The sequence below is a fragment of the Arachis ipaensis genome, chromosome B6 (assembly GCF_059453495.1).
Source record: "Arachis ipaensis isolate K30076 ecotype BB chromosome B6, ASM5945349v1, whole genome shotgun sequence".
Taxonomy (NCBI): Eukaryota; Viridiplantae; Streptophyta; class Magnoliopsida; order Fabales; family Fabaceae; genus Arachis; species Arachis ipaensis.
In genome coordinates, this window is record NC_142441.1 from 77,333,491 (window position 1) to 77,350,117 (window position 16,627).

Consider the following 16,627-nt stretch of genomic DNA (forward strand, 5'->3'; position numbering starts at 1 on the left):
GCTTTTCCCTCCAAAATCTACTCCAAAACAGGGCCTGGGAACCCCCTGAAATCGCTGGGCACGTGTTTCATTTAAAAAATCATGTGCGCACATCGACGCGTACGCGCACTGCACGGGTACGCGTCCTTGGGCTCTTTTGCGACCTGCGCACAGCCGTACGGTGCGCGCGAGCGTTATAAGGGATATAGCCCAGCCATATAGGCGCGCCAGCTCCTCGCTCGGCTCCACTGCACTGGCTTTGGATGAACGCATCCACGCGTACGCGCACGGTGCGCGTGCGCGTGCGTGTGCAAATTCAATTCTTTGGTTTTGTTTCATGCTCCTTTCATTCATGCATGCTTCCTTCATTCCTCTTAGCCTTTTTTTCCCTGTAACTTCTGAAATCACTCAACAAGCAGATCAAGGCATCTAATGGTAATTAAGGAGGATTACAATGTATCAATTTTGATGCAAAAGAAGCACATTTTCATCTATGAGAAAAAAATGGGAAAGAGACACAAAATCATGCAGTTTTATATGAATAAGTGTGGAAGATCATTGATAAAACCCTTAAATTCTATGCATGATAAACCCTAAAAACGGGGTTTATCAGTGGCATGACAAAAGGATCTCACAGAAGGAGTTCAAACCAGGACAGCAAGTACTTTTTTATAACTCCAGGCTCAAAGTTTTCCCTGGCAAACTCAAGTCTAAATGGACTGGTCCCTACTTGGTGACAAAGGTTCTCCCTTATGGAAGCCTTGAACTCTTAGATGAAGCAACAAAGAGCAATTTCACAGCAAACGGTCACAGGGCAAAGCATTATTTGGGAGGCTCTTGGGACAGAGAAGAAGAGTCAGAAATTAAGTTGAGCAAGAATGAAGGATGTCAAGCCAGTGACATTAAAAGAGCGCTTGTTGGGAGGCAACCCAACCAGAGGTAGTTTTCTCTTCCTAAACTATTTCAATAAAAAGGTTAAGTAGAATATTCTGTATTTCAAGGAGCTAAGTTTGGTGTTGCACACCAAAATAATTTAAGAGTGAATGAAGGATGCTAAGTTTGGTGTTCCACTAAAAATCTCATTTAAAAACACATTTCAGCCCTCTGCATAAATGGTTACTAGCTCCAAGCAATGAGGGAGATCACTAAACCATTGTCTGTCTTCTAGTTTTTAGTTTTATTACTTTTAGCAAAAGCACATGGTTTTATGTAACTGATGCATCATAGACAGTAGCAAGAGAATAAGTTTGGTGTTCCCTCACCAAAGTAAGTTTAAGAAACTACAATAATTCATGCATGCTAACCATTTGCCTAAGTGCTTGGAAAAACAAGCTACTTCTAATAATTACGCAGAAAAAAAATACTCAGCCTCTTAAAAGAATCATCACCAAGGGAAATGCAAAAGTAAAAGATGATGAGGACAAAAGGAAAGCTGCAAGACACTCCTGAGAGGTTGTATTCTCACTAAATTCACTCAACTTTTGAAATGTTCTGAATGAGAAGTTGCTGTTTACCTTGACGTTTAGTTCAAATAATGCAAATTTTGATGTCTGCACTAGTTTAAATGCTTGTCTTTATCACTCATCTGCATTAAATTCATGTCTTGTTTCCCCTTTTTGCATCAATAAGAGAAAATGTTTGAAATAGAAAGTGATTGTCCAATGTAGTAGGAATTAGAATAAAGACTTGTGGTGGTAATTGCTTGATTAGATGATAAGCTCAAAAATAAAAGCTGCAGAATAGAATGTCTTTTGTAGTGAGAACTTAGTTGCTGTTATCAAACCTTTTATTAATGATCATCCCTTGGAAAATGAAGGAAAGTAAGAAAGAAAGAGAAAAGAAAAGCCAAGGATTGGCAACAAGAAACAAATAATAAGGCTAGACACCAATAGCTTGGACCTTAGGACATATTCATGTGGTGTTTCTTGTACTAGGATATGCTTGGACAATTAAGTTCTGAGGAGTGTTTTAAAACTTGGTAACTTGGATTAACTAATCTGGGATTATCAACCGAAAGTTCATTATCAAGAGTAACCTACTTACAAAGTATTTAGTAATCCAAAGAGGTGCTGGGCATCAATGTTCCTAAGAAAAATTATGAGCCAAGTGTCTGTAGTGAAGAGGTGTTGAGAAAAATTGAAGCCAAAAGGCTACTGCAACACTTGACACTAAGCTACCATTAAGAAATAAGCTTTCTAAGCTAAAGAGAGAACGAAAAATCAAAAAGGGATCAATCAAAGAGCAAGGAATTATAACAGCAACTCTAGTGAATCCTCCAAGGGACATTTCTTATCGATCAGCAAAGAATAAGTGAGTTGCATCTGTCTGCATAAAATCCCATAGTCTTAATTCAATTACCTGCTAAATAAGGACATGTATACTTCTCCGTTTGATTTCATTTCTTCTCATGTTTAGTGCTTCCTTGCGGACAAGCAAGGTTTAAGTTTGGTGTTATGATGACAAGTTATCTTATGCTAGTTTTACAAGCATTTTTCATTAGTTTCATTAGGTTTTATGCACTTTCTTGCACAATAAGTAAGTAATTAGAGTGTATTTTCTTGATTATCTTGAATCAATCAACCATCATTTATTTTACACAAAATCATAGGGTTTATGCTAGAATTAATTGATTTCATGAATGATGCAAAGACTTTGTGAATTTGGTAATACGTTGATTGTTTGTTTGGTTGCTTGTAGGTGAAGAATTGAAGAAAAGGGGGAGGCCAATCAAGGGAGCAACGTTCAAAGAGTGAACTTGGAGTTCACTAATGCAACGCACCAAGGGGCCGCACTCAGCAACACTTTTAGGCCAGTGTTCACTTTGGAAGTGAATGTAGAGTTCACTTTGTGAATGTTTTCGTGGATTGCTGGCCAAGGAAGGAAGGTTAGCATCAAAGAGGCAAGGGATAGCGTTCAAAATTTGAACGTGGGGTTCACTTTGTGAAATTTATCGTGAATTTCACACTTGGGAGGCCATCTTGTACACTAAGGAGCGTTCAATTAATGAACGTAGCGCTCAACCAAGGGAGCAGTAGGAGAAGCGCTCAACCAAGGGAGCGCTAGGCAACGTTCAACAAGTGAACGTGACGTTCACTAAGTGAACGCTAGGCAAGAAGGATTGCGCACGTGAGGAAGCATGCAAGCAAAGTGAACGTGGAGTTCACAAAGTGAACTTAATGCTCCACTAGGAGGAGACCCAAGCCACAAAATGCACTCTGAGCCAATTAAACCAGGCAAATCCAGATCCACTTCTTCAAGGCCAAATCAAAAGCCCATTCCAATGGCTCAATGGCTGAAAATAGAAAGTGTATAAATAGGAGCAATTTTGATTTGAGAAGGACATTTACTTAATTTTTGTTTTACTTTTACTTTTGGCTCTCTTTTAATTTTCTTTTGAATTTGGGGGAATTGGGATCGGATCTGAGTTTATTTTCTGTATTCATTTTCTTTCTGCTACAACTTCTACTCTCTGCTTTTTGGTTTTTGAAATCTGATTGAAGAATTCTCTAAAGTTCTTCATCTTGGAGTTCCATTTCTTTTCTGTTTTCTGAATCTATGAATTAAAGATCAGATCTCAATTGTTTCTTTCTGATTTACCTTCTTCTGCAATTTTTCATTTCTGTTTTGGTTCATCTGCAATTTCTCTTCATCTCATAGTTCTTTAGTTTACTGCACTTAAATTTTCTAGTTCAATTTGAATCCCAATACCCAAATCCCTTTTATTCTTCAAGCAATTTACATTTCCCAGCAATTTAGATTCAATAATTTAAGTTTCTTGCACTTAATGTTTCAGTCATTTACCTTTCTTGCAATTTAAGTTTCAGCTCTTTTACTTTCTTGCTCTTTAAGTTTCTACAATTTACTTCTTCTACACTTTACTTTTCTGCAATTTACTTCTTCTGCACTTTACTTTTCTGCAAATTTACTTTCTGCACTTTAACTTTCTACAATTCACTTTCTGTTAATTAAAATTTCACTCAAATCACCAACTATTTGGTTAACTAAATTCATCACCTAACTAAAGTTGCTCAATCCTTCAATATCTATGGGATCGAGCTCACTCTTGTGAATTATTACTACTTAATGCGACCCGGTACACTTGCCGGTGAGTTTATGTGGAATCGTTTTCCCTCATCACACAAGCACCATTCCCACAGAGGCTCAGAGGAGGTGAGAAGTTAATGTCATATTCAAGATTCCTAAATATGTTTGCATCTCTCAGTGTCAACATCCCCTTTATCAAAACTCTCCAATAGATGCCTACATACATCAAGTGCATGAAAGAGCTACTAACCAAGAAGGAAACCTTAAAAGAGGGACAAACAGTGACAAGGAACAAGGAATGTAGTGCCCTCATCAAGAAGGATGTACTCCTGAAGAAAAAAGATACAGGGAGCTAGCATAAATGTGATGCCTCTATCTCTTATGAAGAACTTGTAAATCAATGAGTTGAGATCCACTGATGTAATCATCCAATTGGCAGATAAAACTCAGAAGCAGGCCGAAGGAGTAGTCAAAAATGTATTGCTGAAAGTAGGAAACTACTTCCTCCCCACTGACTTTGTTGTTCTGGACATGGAGGAAAGTTACCTCCATCCCATTATTATGGGGAGACCATTTCTAGCTACTGGTCAAGCACTCATTGATGTAGAACAAGGAGAGTTAATACTGAGAATACATGATGAGCAGCTCACTTTTCATGCTTTCAAACTTACATCTGAGTCTGAACCAAAACCTAAATAGCTAAAGGATGATAACAGCAACATGTGTACAAAGGAAAGCAACAGCAAAACAGCAGCTGAACCCCTAAAACAGTCCTTGGTGAACAAGCAAGAATTTCAAGAGATACATCAACCAAGAGAAGTCAAGGAAGAGCTGAAGCCACAAGAATCAGGAAGAGCAGCTAACAAGGATCTCCCTAACACAAGAGTCAATGGAACACTACTGGGAGATGAGAAAAGAGTTGTGAAGAAATTGCCAAGGGGATGGAGAAACAAGAAGGTTCCTACAAAAGGTTTCTCCCCTGGAGATAAAGTGATATCAATCCATCATCCACAAATCCCACCCTATCTTCCAACCATTCCATCCCAGTTACCCCAAGTGTTCACAGTAAAAAAAAGTCCTTTCCCTCGAGCATTTGGAAATTGTCAAGGAATCAAATGGAGACCGCTTCACTGTTAGGGGAGAAGACCTAAGGCACTACAATCTGCCCTGACAAAAACCAACCGTCAAGCTAGTGACGATAAAAGACCGCTTGTTGGGAGGCAACCCAACCAAAGGTAGTCATCTTTTCCTACTTAAATTCAATAAAAGAGCTAAGTAGATTCTCTGCATTGCATGGAACAAAGTTTGGTGTGGCACACCAAAGAATATTAAGGGTGAATGTGTAATTCTAAGTTTGGTGTTCCACCACGGATTTTATTAAGAACACTTTGCACCCTCAGCATAATTAGTTATTAGCTCCAAACAATCAAAGAATTTACTCAAAAGTTGTTTGTTTCTAGTTTCTAGTCTGTTATCTAGTTTGCAGTTATTTTCTAGTTCATAGTTTTAATTCTTAATAAAAGCACTTGATGTTTTCTGCATAGATTCAATTTCCTGCATAAGGCAAGAAACTAAGTTTGATGTTCACACACCAACTTAAGTTCAAAAGCCTACAAACATACAAGCATGCTAACAATCTCTCAAGTGCTTGGGGAAGAAGCAACTTCCAAAAACTTGCAGGAATTCAATCAATCTCTTGGAAGGAATACACACCGTTGGCTAGGAGTAAAAAGAAAGACACAAAAACCAAAGATGGTGATAGAAGAGAGCAAGCAGCTAGAAGGCACCACCAAGAGGTTGTATTGTTAATTAATTCCATCTACTATGAAATGCTCTAAATTGGAAGTCTGAATGATCCCATGTTAATAGTCAATTATAGTTTAAGTCATTTTGCATTCTGTGTATTTAAATTTTGCAATAAGTATGCTAGCTTAGGTGTGTGTGCTTTCACTTTCACCTGTTTAAATGCTTGTCTTGTCCCCTGATTCTTTTCAATTTCAATAAAAAAAAATGTTTGAACAAGAAGTGGAATAGTTCTTTTTTAGCAAGAAGTGAAATAACAGTAAGTGGTGGTATGTATGTTTGATTGTGTAGTAGCTCACTTATAATGAATAAAGGATATATTGTTCCTCTTCTAGTGAAAACTAGCATGCTGTCTATGAATCTTAGTAAATAAAAGTCCTTGGATGAAAGAAAAATAAACAAAAAGAAAGAAAAAAAGAATGGCCAAAAGTGGCAGCAAAAACAAAAGAAAGCAAAGAATAAGGCTAGACACCAATAGCTTGGACCTTAGGACATATGCCTGTGGTGTCTCTGTACTAAGATCTGCTTGGAGGATTAGGTACTATGGAGTGCTTTAACACTTGGTAACTTGGGTTAAATAACCCAGGATTATCAACCGAAAGTCCATTATCAAGAGCAACCTAGTTACAAGACATTTAGTAGCCCAAAGAGGTGCTGGGCACCAATATCCTAAGAAGAATTGTGAGCCAAGTGTCTGTAGTGAATATGTGTTGAGTACAAATAAGCTAAGAAACTGCTACAACACATGACACTGAGCTAAAGTTTACTGGAAAAGAAAATAAAGAAAAGCAACTACCAAGGATGAGTGAATAATAAGAGGTCATAGAAGTGTGTAAATTGATGCTTGAAGGAGACATTCTATGCCTAAAGATCAACAAGAAGTGAGTTACCACATTTTCTGCATAAAACCCTATTAACTAAAAATAACGACTTGCTGATATGAACATGCCCTTCTGTTTCATTCTTTCCTCTTAATAATTCAGTACTTGATTAGGGACAAGCAAGATTTATGTTTGGTGTTGTGATGCCAGGGCATCGTAGGCTAGTTTCACTAGACTTTTTCTTTATTTTTAATAGGTTTTATGCACTTTCTTGAGTTATAAGTAAGCAAATTGGGTAGAAATTTGTGCATACCTAGATTCATCCAATTATGATTAATTTGATGCAATTTCATGAGAATTATGCTATAATTACTTGTGTGTTAAGAATGATGAGAATTCTCATGACTTTATCAAGGCTTTGATGCATGTATTGGTTGATGATAGGTGAAAGAAAGCATGGAGGAATGTTGAAGAAGGAGCCTGGAAAAAGATGAAGAAGAAGCAACATTGGTGGCCAAGTTGGACCACCGACGTTGCCTCCAACGTTCGAAGAGAGGCAGAGCAAGTCTCTGCATGATTTACTAATGCTCACGTTGGAGGGAGCGTTGGACATCCAACATTACCCCCAACGTTGTGATAAAAAGTTCAATTATGGAGCTAAATGAATTTTGAGTGACGCATACGCGTCGTAGACGCGTACGCGTGAAAGAACAAAATTTTTGTATCCACGTGCAAGCTTAAGTCACGCGCATGCGTGGAATGGCAAAATTGACCATCTACGAATACGCGCGGGTCACGCGTATGCGTAAAAAACAAACGTTTGAGGTCAAACATTGCCTCAAATGTTGCCTCTAACATCCGCGACGAGGAGACCAGAATTTGAAGTTGAAAAACGTGAATCGACGCGCACGCGTCAGTGATGCATACGCGTCAGTGACGCATACGTGTAGATGGGAAAAAGGGCAATTCACACGTGAGCATGGTGCACACGTACGCGTGAATTAGCAAAATCACAGACTTCACGCTTAAGCGTGAAGCACACGTACGCGTGGGTAAGCAGAACGTTGGCCCTCCAATGTTGAGTCAAACGCCAATGACAGCAAAGTATCTGGTTTTTTAGGTTTTTTTTCTAAATGGCGTTTGAGTCAACGTTGGCCATCAAACGTTGACTCCAACGTGAAGCATCAGAATTCACAATTCAAACAAATCTCTTCTCAACAGCAAGGGAAACAAATTGGAGCAACTTCAACCCAATTCCATCAAGGCCAAAAGCCCAATTCAAAGATTGAAGATCAAGGGAAGAATGTGTATAAATAGCTTAGAATTTAAGTTAGAAAGAACTTTGACTTCACTTTTCACTCCGGTTCATTTTAATTTCTTTCAATTCAGCAATGTATCTTTCAATTTATATTTCTATTTTGAGAGCTATGAATAACTAAACCCCTTTAATTGGGTTATGGAGCTCTATTGTAATTCAATGGATCAATAGTAGTTTTCATCTTCTTCTTCTTTCTTTTCTCTTGATTTTTGTTAGAAAGCTTTCGGTCTTCATTCAATTGGAAAGTTGTCTTGAGAGAGAAGCTATCCATAATTGGAATTCTTCGGATCCTTGAGAGTCGGATGAAGAATTCATGCTAGAATTGCTTTCTCACATTGGATTAGATTGGGGGTTGGATGGATATAGTGACATGTAATCCTACCAATACTTTGATCTATGAATTTGTGTGGTATAGTCAGTGACCGAACTTCAACTCTTCACATGAGCAATTAAATCAAGACATTGCGCAATTGTTCATGCTTAGAGAGATTGGTGAGCCAAGACATTGGGATCCAATCATCTAAGATTACCAAGCAATGTCAATGAATGCATTGATTGAGGAAGAGATGAAAATGATTTTATCCGGAGAGTTCAATATCTCCCGAAACCCAATGAGTCCCATATTTCTGATCTTGCCCATTCTTTTACATTTTGCTCTTTAATTTCATGCTAATCTCCATTCTCATTTAACTTCCAGCATTTTAAGATTTTGTCATTTAATTTCTTGCAATTTAAGTTTCCCTCCAATTTTACTTTCTGCAATCTCAACCAAATCTAATTTCACTCAACTAGCACAATTCTCTAATTAACATTGATCAATCTACCAATCCCTGTGGGATTCGACCTCACTCTACTGTGAGTTTTTACTTGACGATGAACTAGTGCACTTGCCGGTAGGAAATTGTTGAGAGACGATTTTCAAGTGAATCACTACGGACACCCCACCAACGAGTGCTACGACTTGAAGAATGTCATAGAAAAATTGGCTCGAGAAGGAAGACTGTACCGATTCCTGGCCAACAGAACCGATGAGCCAAAAAATAGAAGAAAGGATGAAGAGGAGGGGCAAGCTGAATGACCTCCTCACACCCCGGAAAGACACGTTCATATGATCAACGGAGGATTCGCAAGAGGAGGAATCTCCAAATCATCCCGAAAAAAACATCTCAAAGAAGTATACCATCTCGGGGAAGGGGATCGGACATCCGACCTCCCCACTATTGCCTTCACCAAAGAAGACGCCGCGGGCATCATCTGCGTGCATGATGACCCCGTGGTCATTACTATTATACTCGCCAATACCAATCTCCAACGAAAACTGGTCGACCAAGGAAGCTCTGCGGATATCTGGTGCACGAAATTGTGATCTTAGGCAACGGCGCCAGAAACTCTGTACGCACGTCTTAATAAATCGTTTTTCATTCACAACTTCGATACAACTAACCAGCAAGTGCACTGGGTCGTCGAAGTAATAAACCTTACGTGAGTAAGGGTCGATCCCACGGAGATTGTTGGTATGAAGCAAGCTATGGTCACCTTGTAAATCTCAGTCAGGCGGATATAAAATAGTTATGGAGTTTTCGAAAATAAATAATAAATAGATAGAAACTAAGGATAGAAATACTTATGTAATTCATTGGTTAGAATTTCAGATAAGCGTATAGAGATGCATTCGTTCCTCTGAACCTCTCCTTTCCTGCTGTCTTCATCCAATCAATCTTACTCTATTCCATGGATGGCTTTATGTAAGGGCATCACCATTGTCAATGGCTACATCCCATCCTCTTGTAAAAATGGTCCAAATGCTCTGTCACGGCAGGGCTATTCATCTGAGGTTCTCGATCATACTGGAATAGGATTCACCCTCCTTTTGCGTCTGTCACTACGCCCAGCACTCGCGAGTTTGAAGTTCGTCACAGTCATTCAATCCCAGAGTCCTACTCGGAATACCACAGACAAGGTTTAGACTTTCCGGACTCTCATGAATGCCGCCATCAATCTAGCTTATACCACGAAGATTCTGATTAAGAGATCCAAGAGATACTCATTCAATCTAAGGTAGAACGGAAGTGGTTGTCAGGCACGCGTTCATATGGAATGATGATGATTTCACATTCATCACATTCAGGTTGAAGTGCGAATGAATATCTTAGAAGCAGAATAAGTTGAATTGAATAGAAAAATAGTAGTACTTTGCATTAATCTTTGAGGAACAGCAGAGCTCCACACCTTAATCTATGGAGTGTAGAAACTCTACCGTTGAAAATACATAAGTGAAAGGTTCAGGCATGGCCAAATGGCCAGCCCCCAAAACGTGATCAAAGATGATCCGAAGATCATAAAATGTCTAATACAATAGTAAAAAGTCCTATTTATACTAAACTAGTTACTAGGGTTTACAGAAGTAAGTAATTGATGCATAAATCCACTTCCGGGGGCCACTTGGTGTGTGCTTGGGCTGAGCTTGAATATTACACGTGTAGAGGCTCTTTCTGGAGTTGAACGCCAGGTTGTAACGTATTTCTGGCGTTTAACTCTGGTTTGTGACTTGTTTCTGGCGTTTAACTCCAGACAGCAGCGTAGAACTGGCGTTCAACGCCCTTTTACATCATCTAAACTCGGCCAAAGTATAGACTATTATACATTTCTGGAAAGCCCTGAATGTCTACTTTCCAAAGCAATTCGAAGCGCGCCATTTTGAGATATATTGCTCCAGAAAATCTACTTTGAGTGCAGGGAGGTCAGAATCCAACAACATCGGCAGTCCTTCTTCAACCTCTGAATCTGATTTTTGCTCAAGTCCCTCAATTTCAGCCAGAAAATACCTGAAATCACAGAAAAACACACAAACTCATAGTAAAGTCCAGAAATATGAATTTAACATAAAAACTAATGAAAACATCCCTAAAAGTAACTAGATTCTACTAAAAACATACTAAAAATAATGCCAAAAAGCGTATAAATTATCCGCTCATCACAACACCAAACTTAAATTGCTGCTTGTCCCCAAGAAACTGAAAATCAAATAGGATAAAAAGAAGAGAATATACTATAAATTCCAAACTATCAATGAAACATAGCTCCAATCAGATGAGTGGGACTTGTAGCTTTTTGCCTCTTGAATAGTTTTGGCATCTCACTTTATCCATTGAAGTTTAGAATGATTGGCATCTATAGGAACTCAGAGTTCAGATAGTGTTATTGATTCTCCTAGTTCAGTATGATCATTCTTGAACACAGCTATTTTATGAGTCTTGGCCGTGGCCCTAAGCACTTTGTTTTGCAGTATTACCACTGGATACATAAATGCCACAGACACATAATTGGGTGAACCTTTTCAGATTGTGACTCAGCTTTGCTAAAGTCCCCAATTAGAGGTGTCTAGGGTTCTTAAGCACACTCTTCTTTTGCTTTGGACCTTGACTTTAACCGCTCAGTCTCAAGTTTTCACTTGACACCTTCACGCCACAAGCACATGGTTAGGGACAGCTTGGTTTAGCCGCTTAGGCCAGGATTTTATTCCTTTAGGCCCTCCTATCCACTGATGCTCAAAGCCTTGGGATCCTTTTTATTACCCTTGCCTTTTGGTTTTAAGGGTTACTGGCTTTTTTGCTCTTGCCTCTTGGTTATAAGAGCTTTTGACTTTTTCTGCTTGCTTTTTCTTTTTCTTTCTATTTTTTTTCGCTATTTTTTCTTCTCTTTTTTTTTTCTGCAAGCTTTGTTCTTTGCTGCTTTTTCTTGCTTCAAGAATCATTTTTATGATTTTTTAGATTATCAAAAAACATGTCTCCTTGTCATCATTCTTTCAAGAGCCAACATATTTAACATTAATAAACAGCAACTTCAAAAGACATATGCACTGTTCAAGCATTCATTCAGAAAACAAGAAGCATTGTCACCACATCAATATAATTAAACTAAGTTCAAGGATAAATTCAAAACTCATGTACTTCTTGTTCTTTTTGAATTAAAACATTTTTTATTTAAGAGAGGTGATGGATTCATAGGACATTCATAACTTTAAGGCATAGTTACTAACTACTAATGATCATGTAATGAAGACATAAACATAGATAAGCACTTAACATAGAAAACGAAAAACAGAGAATGTAAGAACAAGGAATGAGTCCACCTTAGTGATGGTGGCGTTTTCTTCTTGAGGAACCAATGATGTCCTTGAGCTCTTCTATGTCTCTTCCTTGTCTTTGTTGCTCCTCCCTCATTGCTTTTTGATCTTCTCTTATTTCATGAAGGATGATGGATTGCTCTTGATGTTCCACCCTTAATTGTCCCATGTTGGAACTTAATTCTCCTAGGGAGGTGTTGATTTGCTCCCAATTGTTTTGTGGAGGAAAATGCATTTGAGGCATCTCCGGGATCTTATGGTGATGAGCTTCATGCGTCTCTTGAGATCCATGAATGGGCTCTCTTGCTTGCTCCATCCTTTTCTTAGTGATGGGCTTCTCTTCCTCAATGGGAATGTCTCCTTCTATGGAAGCTCCAGCTGAGTAACATAGATGGGATGAGGAAAAGCTAGCCTTGCCATGGGGGAGGACTTTTCGGCTATTTTGTAGAGTTCAAGGGAGATGACTTCATGAACTTCTACTTCCTCTCCAATCATGGTGCTATGAATCATGATGGCCCGATCCACAGTAACCTCAGATCGGTTGCTAGTGGGGATGATGGAGCGTTGGATGAACTCTAACCATCCTCTAGCCACAGGCTTGAGGTCCAATCTTCTTAGTTGAACCGGCTTGCCTTTGGAGTCAATCTACCATTGAGCTCCTTCCACACATATGTCCATGAGGACTTGGTCCAACCTTTGATTAAAGTTGACCCTTCTAGTGTAGGGGCGTGCATCTCCTTGCATCATAGGCAAGTTAAACGCCAACCTCACATTTTTCGGACTAAAATCTAAGTATTTCCCTGAACCATTGTAATATAATTCTTTGGGTTTGGGTTCTTACTTTGATCATGGTTCCTAGTGATCCATGCATTGGCATAGAACTCTTGAACCATTAGGATGCCGACTTGTTGGATGGGGTTTGTTAGAACTTCCCAACCTCTTCTTTGGATTTCATGTCGGATCTTCGGATACTCATTTCTCTTGAGTTTGAAAGGGACCTCGGGGATCACCTTCTTCTTGGCCACAACATCATAGAAGTGGTCTTGATGAGCTTTGGAGATGAATCTTTCCATCTCCCATGACTCGGAGGTGGAAGCTTTTGTCTTCCCTTTCCCTTTTCTAGAGGATTCTCCGGTCTTAGGTGCCATCAATGGTAATGGAAAAACAAAAAGCTTATGCTTTTACCACACCAAACTTAGAATATTGCTCGCCCTCGAGCAAGAGAAGAAAGAATAGATGAAGAAGAAGAAGAAAATATGGAGGAGAGGAGGGAGATGTGTTTCGGCCAAGAAGGGGAAGAGAGGGTTGTGTTGTGTGAAAATGAAGAAGAATGGAGGGCTTTATATAGGGAAGGGAGGGGGGTAAGGTTTCGGCCATATAGGGTGGGTTTGGGTGGGAAATTGATTTTGAATTTTTAAGGTAGGTGGTGTTTATGAGGTAGGTTTATGGGGAAGAGTTGATGGATGTGAGTGGTGAAGTGGTGATAGGGAAGAGAGATTGAGGTGATTGGTGAAGAGTTTTGGGAAAGAGTGTTTATGGGATTGTGTGAAAGAGGGGTGAGAAGAAGTGAGTGGAGGTAGGTGGGGATCCTGTGGGGTCCACAGATCCTGAAGTGTTCAAGGATTTACAACCTTGCACCAAATTAGGCATGCAAAATGCCCTTGCACACAACTCTGAGCGTTCAGCACCAGATTGGTGCTTGTTTTGGGCGTTGAACGCCCATTTGTTGCCCATTTCTGGCGTTGAACGCCAGAACCATGCTTGTTCTGGGCGTTCAGCGCCAGCTCTTCTCCAGGGTGCAATTCTGGCGTTCAAACGCCCAGATGCTGCCCATTTTGGGCGTTTAGCGCCAGAACCATGCTCTGTTCTGGCATTGAACGCCAGCCAGATGCTTCTTACTGGCGTTTAAACGCCAGTAAGGTCTTCCTCCAGGGTGTGATTTTTCTTCTGCTGTTTTTGATTCCGTTTTCAATTTTTATATTTATTTTGTGACTCCACATGATCATGAACCTAATAAAACATGAAAGAACAAGAAAAATAGAATTAGATAAATAAAAATTGGGTTGCCTCCCAACAAGCGCTTCTTTAATGTCAATAGCTTGACAGTGGGCTCTCATGGAGCCTCACAGATGTTCAGAGCATTGTTGAGACTCCCCAACACCAAACTTAGAGTTTGGATATAGGAGTTCAACACCAAACTTAGAGTTTGGTTGTGGCCTCCCAACACCAAACTTAGAGTTTGACTGTGGGGGCTCTGGTTGACTCTGTCTTGAGAGAAGCTTTTTATGCTTCCTCTCCATGTTTATAGAAGGATAACCTTGAGTTGTAAACACAAGGGAGTCCCCATTCAATTGAAGGACTAATTCACTTCTGTCAACATCAATCACAGCTCTTGCTATGGCTAGGAAGGGTCTTCCAAGGATGATGAATTCATGCTCATTCTTCCCAGTATCCAAGACTATGAAATCAGCAGGGATGTAAAGGCCTTCAACCTTTACTAACACGTCCTCTACTTGTCCATAAGCCTGTTTTCTTGAATTGTCCGCCATCTCTAATGAGATTTTAGCAGCTTGCACCCCATAGATTCTCAGTTTCTCTATTACAGAGAGGGGCATGAGGTTTATCCCTAAACCAAGGTCACACAGAGCCTTTTCAAAGATCATGTTGCCTATGGTACAAGGTATTACGAACTTTCCAGGATCCTGTTTCTTCTGAGGCAACGTCAGTTGATCCAGATCACTTAGTTAATTGGTGAACAAAGGAGGTTCATCTTCCCAAGTCTCATTACCAAATAAATTGGCATTCAGCTTCATGATTGCACCAAGGTACTTGGCAACTTGCTCTTCAGTAGTATCCTCATTTTCTTCAGAAGGAGAATACTCATCAGAGCTCATGAAGGGCATAAGGAGGTTCAATAGAATCTCTATGGTCTCTACATGAGTTTTAGATTCCTTTGTTGCCTCAAAGGGAAACTCCTTATTGATCACTAGACGTCCCAGGAGGTCTTCCTCACTGGGATTTATGTCCTCCCCTTCCTCTCCAGGTTCGGCTGTGTTGACTATGTCAATGGCCTTGCACTCTCCTTTTGGATTTTCTTCTGTATTGCTTGGGAGAGTACTAGGAGGGATTTCAGTGATCCTTTTACTCAGCTGGCCCACTTGTGCCTCCAAATTTCTAATGGAGGACCTTGTTTCATTCATGAAACTTACAGTGGCCTTAGATAGATCAGAGACTAAGTTTGCTAAATTAAAGGTATTTTGTTTAGAGTTCTCTATCTGTTGCTGAGTGGATGATGGAAAAGATTTACTATTGTTAAACCTATTTCTTCCACCATTATTAAAGCCTTGTTGAGGCTTTTATTGATCCTTCCATGAGAGATTTGGGTGATTTCTCCATGAGGGGTTATAGGTGTTTCCATAAGGTTCACCCATGTAATTCACCTCTGCTATTGCAGGGTTTTCAGGATCATAAGCTTCTTCTTCAGAAGATGCCTCTTGAGTACTGTTGGATGCAGCTTGCATTCCATTCAGACTCTGAGAAATCATATTGACTTGATGAGTCAATATTTTATTCTGAGCCAATATAGCATTCGGAGTATCAATTTCAAGAACTCCCTTCTTCATAGGCGTCCCATTACTCACAGGATTCCTCTCAAAAGTGTACATGAACTGGTTATTAGCAACCATGTCAATGAGTTCTTGAGCTTCTGCAGGCGTTTTCTTTAGGTGAATGGATCCACCTACAGAAGTATCCAATGACATTTTGCCAATTCAGATAGACCATCATAGAATATATCCAGGATGGTCCATTCTGAAAGCATGTCAGAAGGACACTTTTTGGTCAGTTCTTTGTATCTCTCCCAAGCTTCATAGAGGGATTCACCTTCTTTCTGTCTGAAGGTTTGAACATCCACTCTAAGCTTACTCAGCTTTTGAGGAGGAAAGAACTTGGCTAAGAAAGCCTTGACCAGCTTATCCCAAGAGTTCAGGCTATCCTTAGGTTGAGAGTCCAACCATACTCTAGCTCTATCTCTTACAGTAAAAGGGAAAAGCATGAGCCTCTAGACTTCAGGATCTACTCCATTAGTCTTAATAGTATCACAGATCTGCAAGAATTCAGTTAAGAACTGAAAAGGATCTTCAGATGGAAGTCCATGAAACTTGCAGTTCTGCTGCATCAGAGAAACTAATTGAGGTTTCAGCTCAAAATTGTTTGCTCCAATGGCAGGAATGAAGATGCTTCTTCCATGTAAATTGGAATTAGGTGCAGTAAAGTCACCAAGCATCCTCCTTGTATTATTATTATTTTCGGCTGCCATCTCCTCTTCTTGTTCGAAAATTTCTGAAAGGTGCTTGCTAGATTGTTGTAATTTAGCTTCTCTTAGTTTCCTCTTCAGAGTCCTTTCAGGTTCTGGATCTACTTCAACAAGAATATTCTTGTCTTTGCTCCTGCTCATATGAAAAAGAGGGACAGAAAGATAATAATAATAGGGGTCCTTTTTACCACAGTATAGAGGTCCATGTGTGAGTAGAAGAA

The 16,627-nt window shown here is 39.6% G+C and overlaps 1 non-coding gene across 1 annotated transcript; it reads left to right on the plus strand.

The window, feature by feature from the left end:
* The first annotated feature begins 15,905 nt into the window (after nt 1–15,905).
* Nucleotides 15,906–16,013, plus strand: LOC148561424 (small nucleolar RNA R71). Its single transcript, XR_015886754.1, has one exon. It is a non-coding gene; the product is annotated as a small nucleolar RNA R71 (small nucleolar RNA).
* Nucleotides 16,014–16,627: the final 614 nt, after the last annotated feature.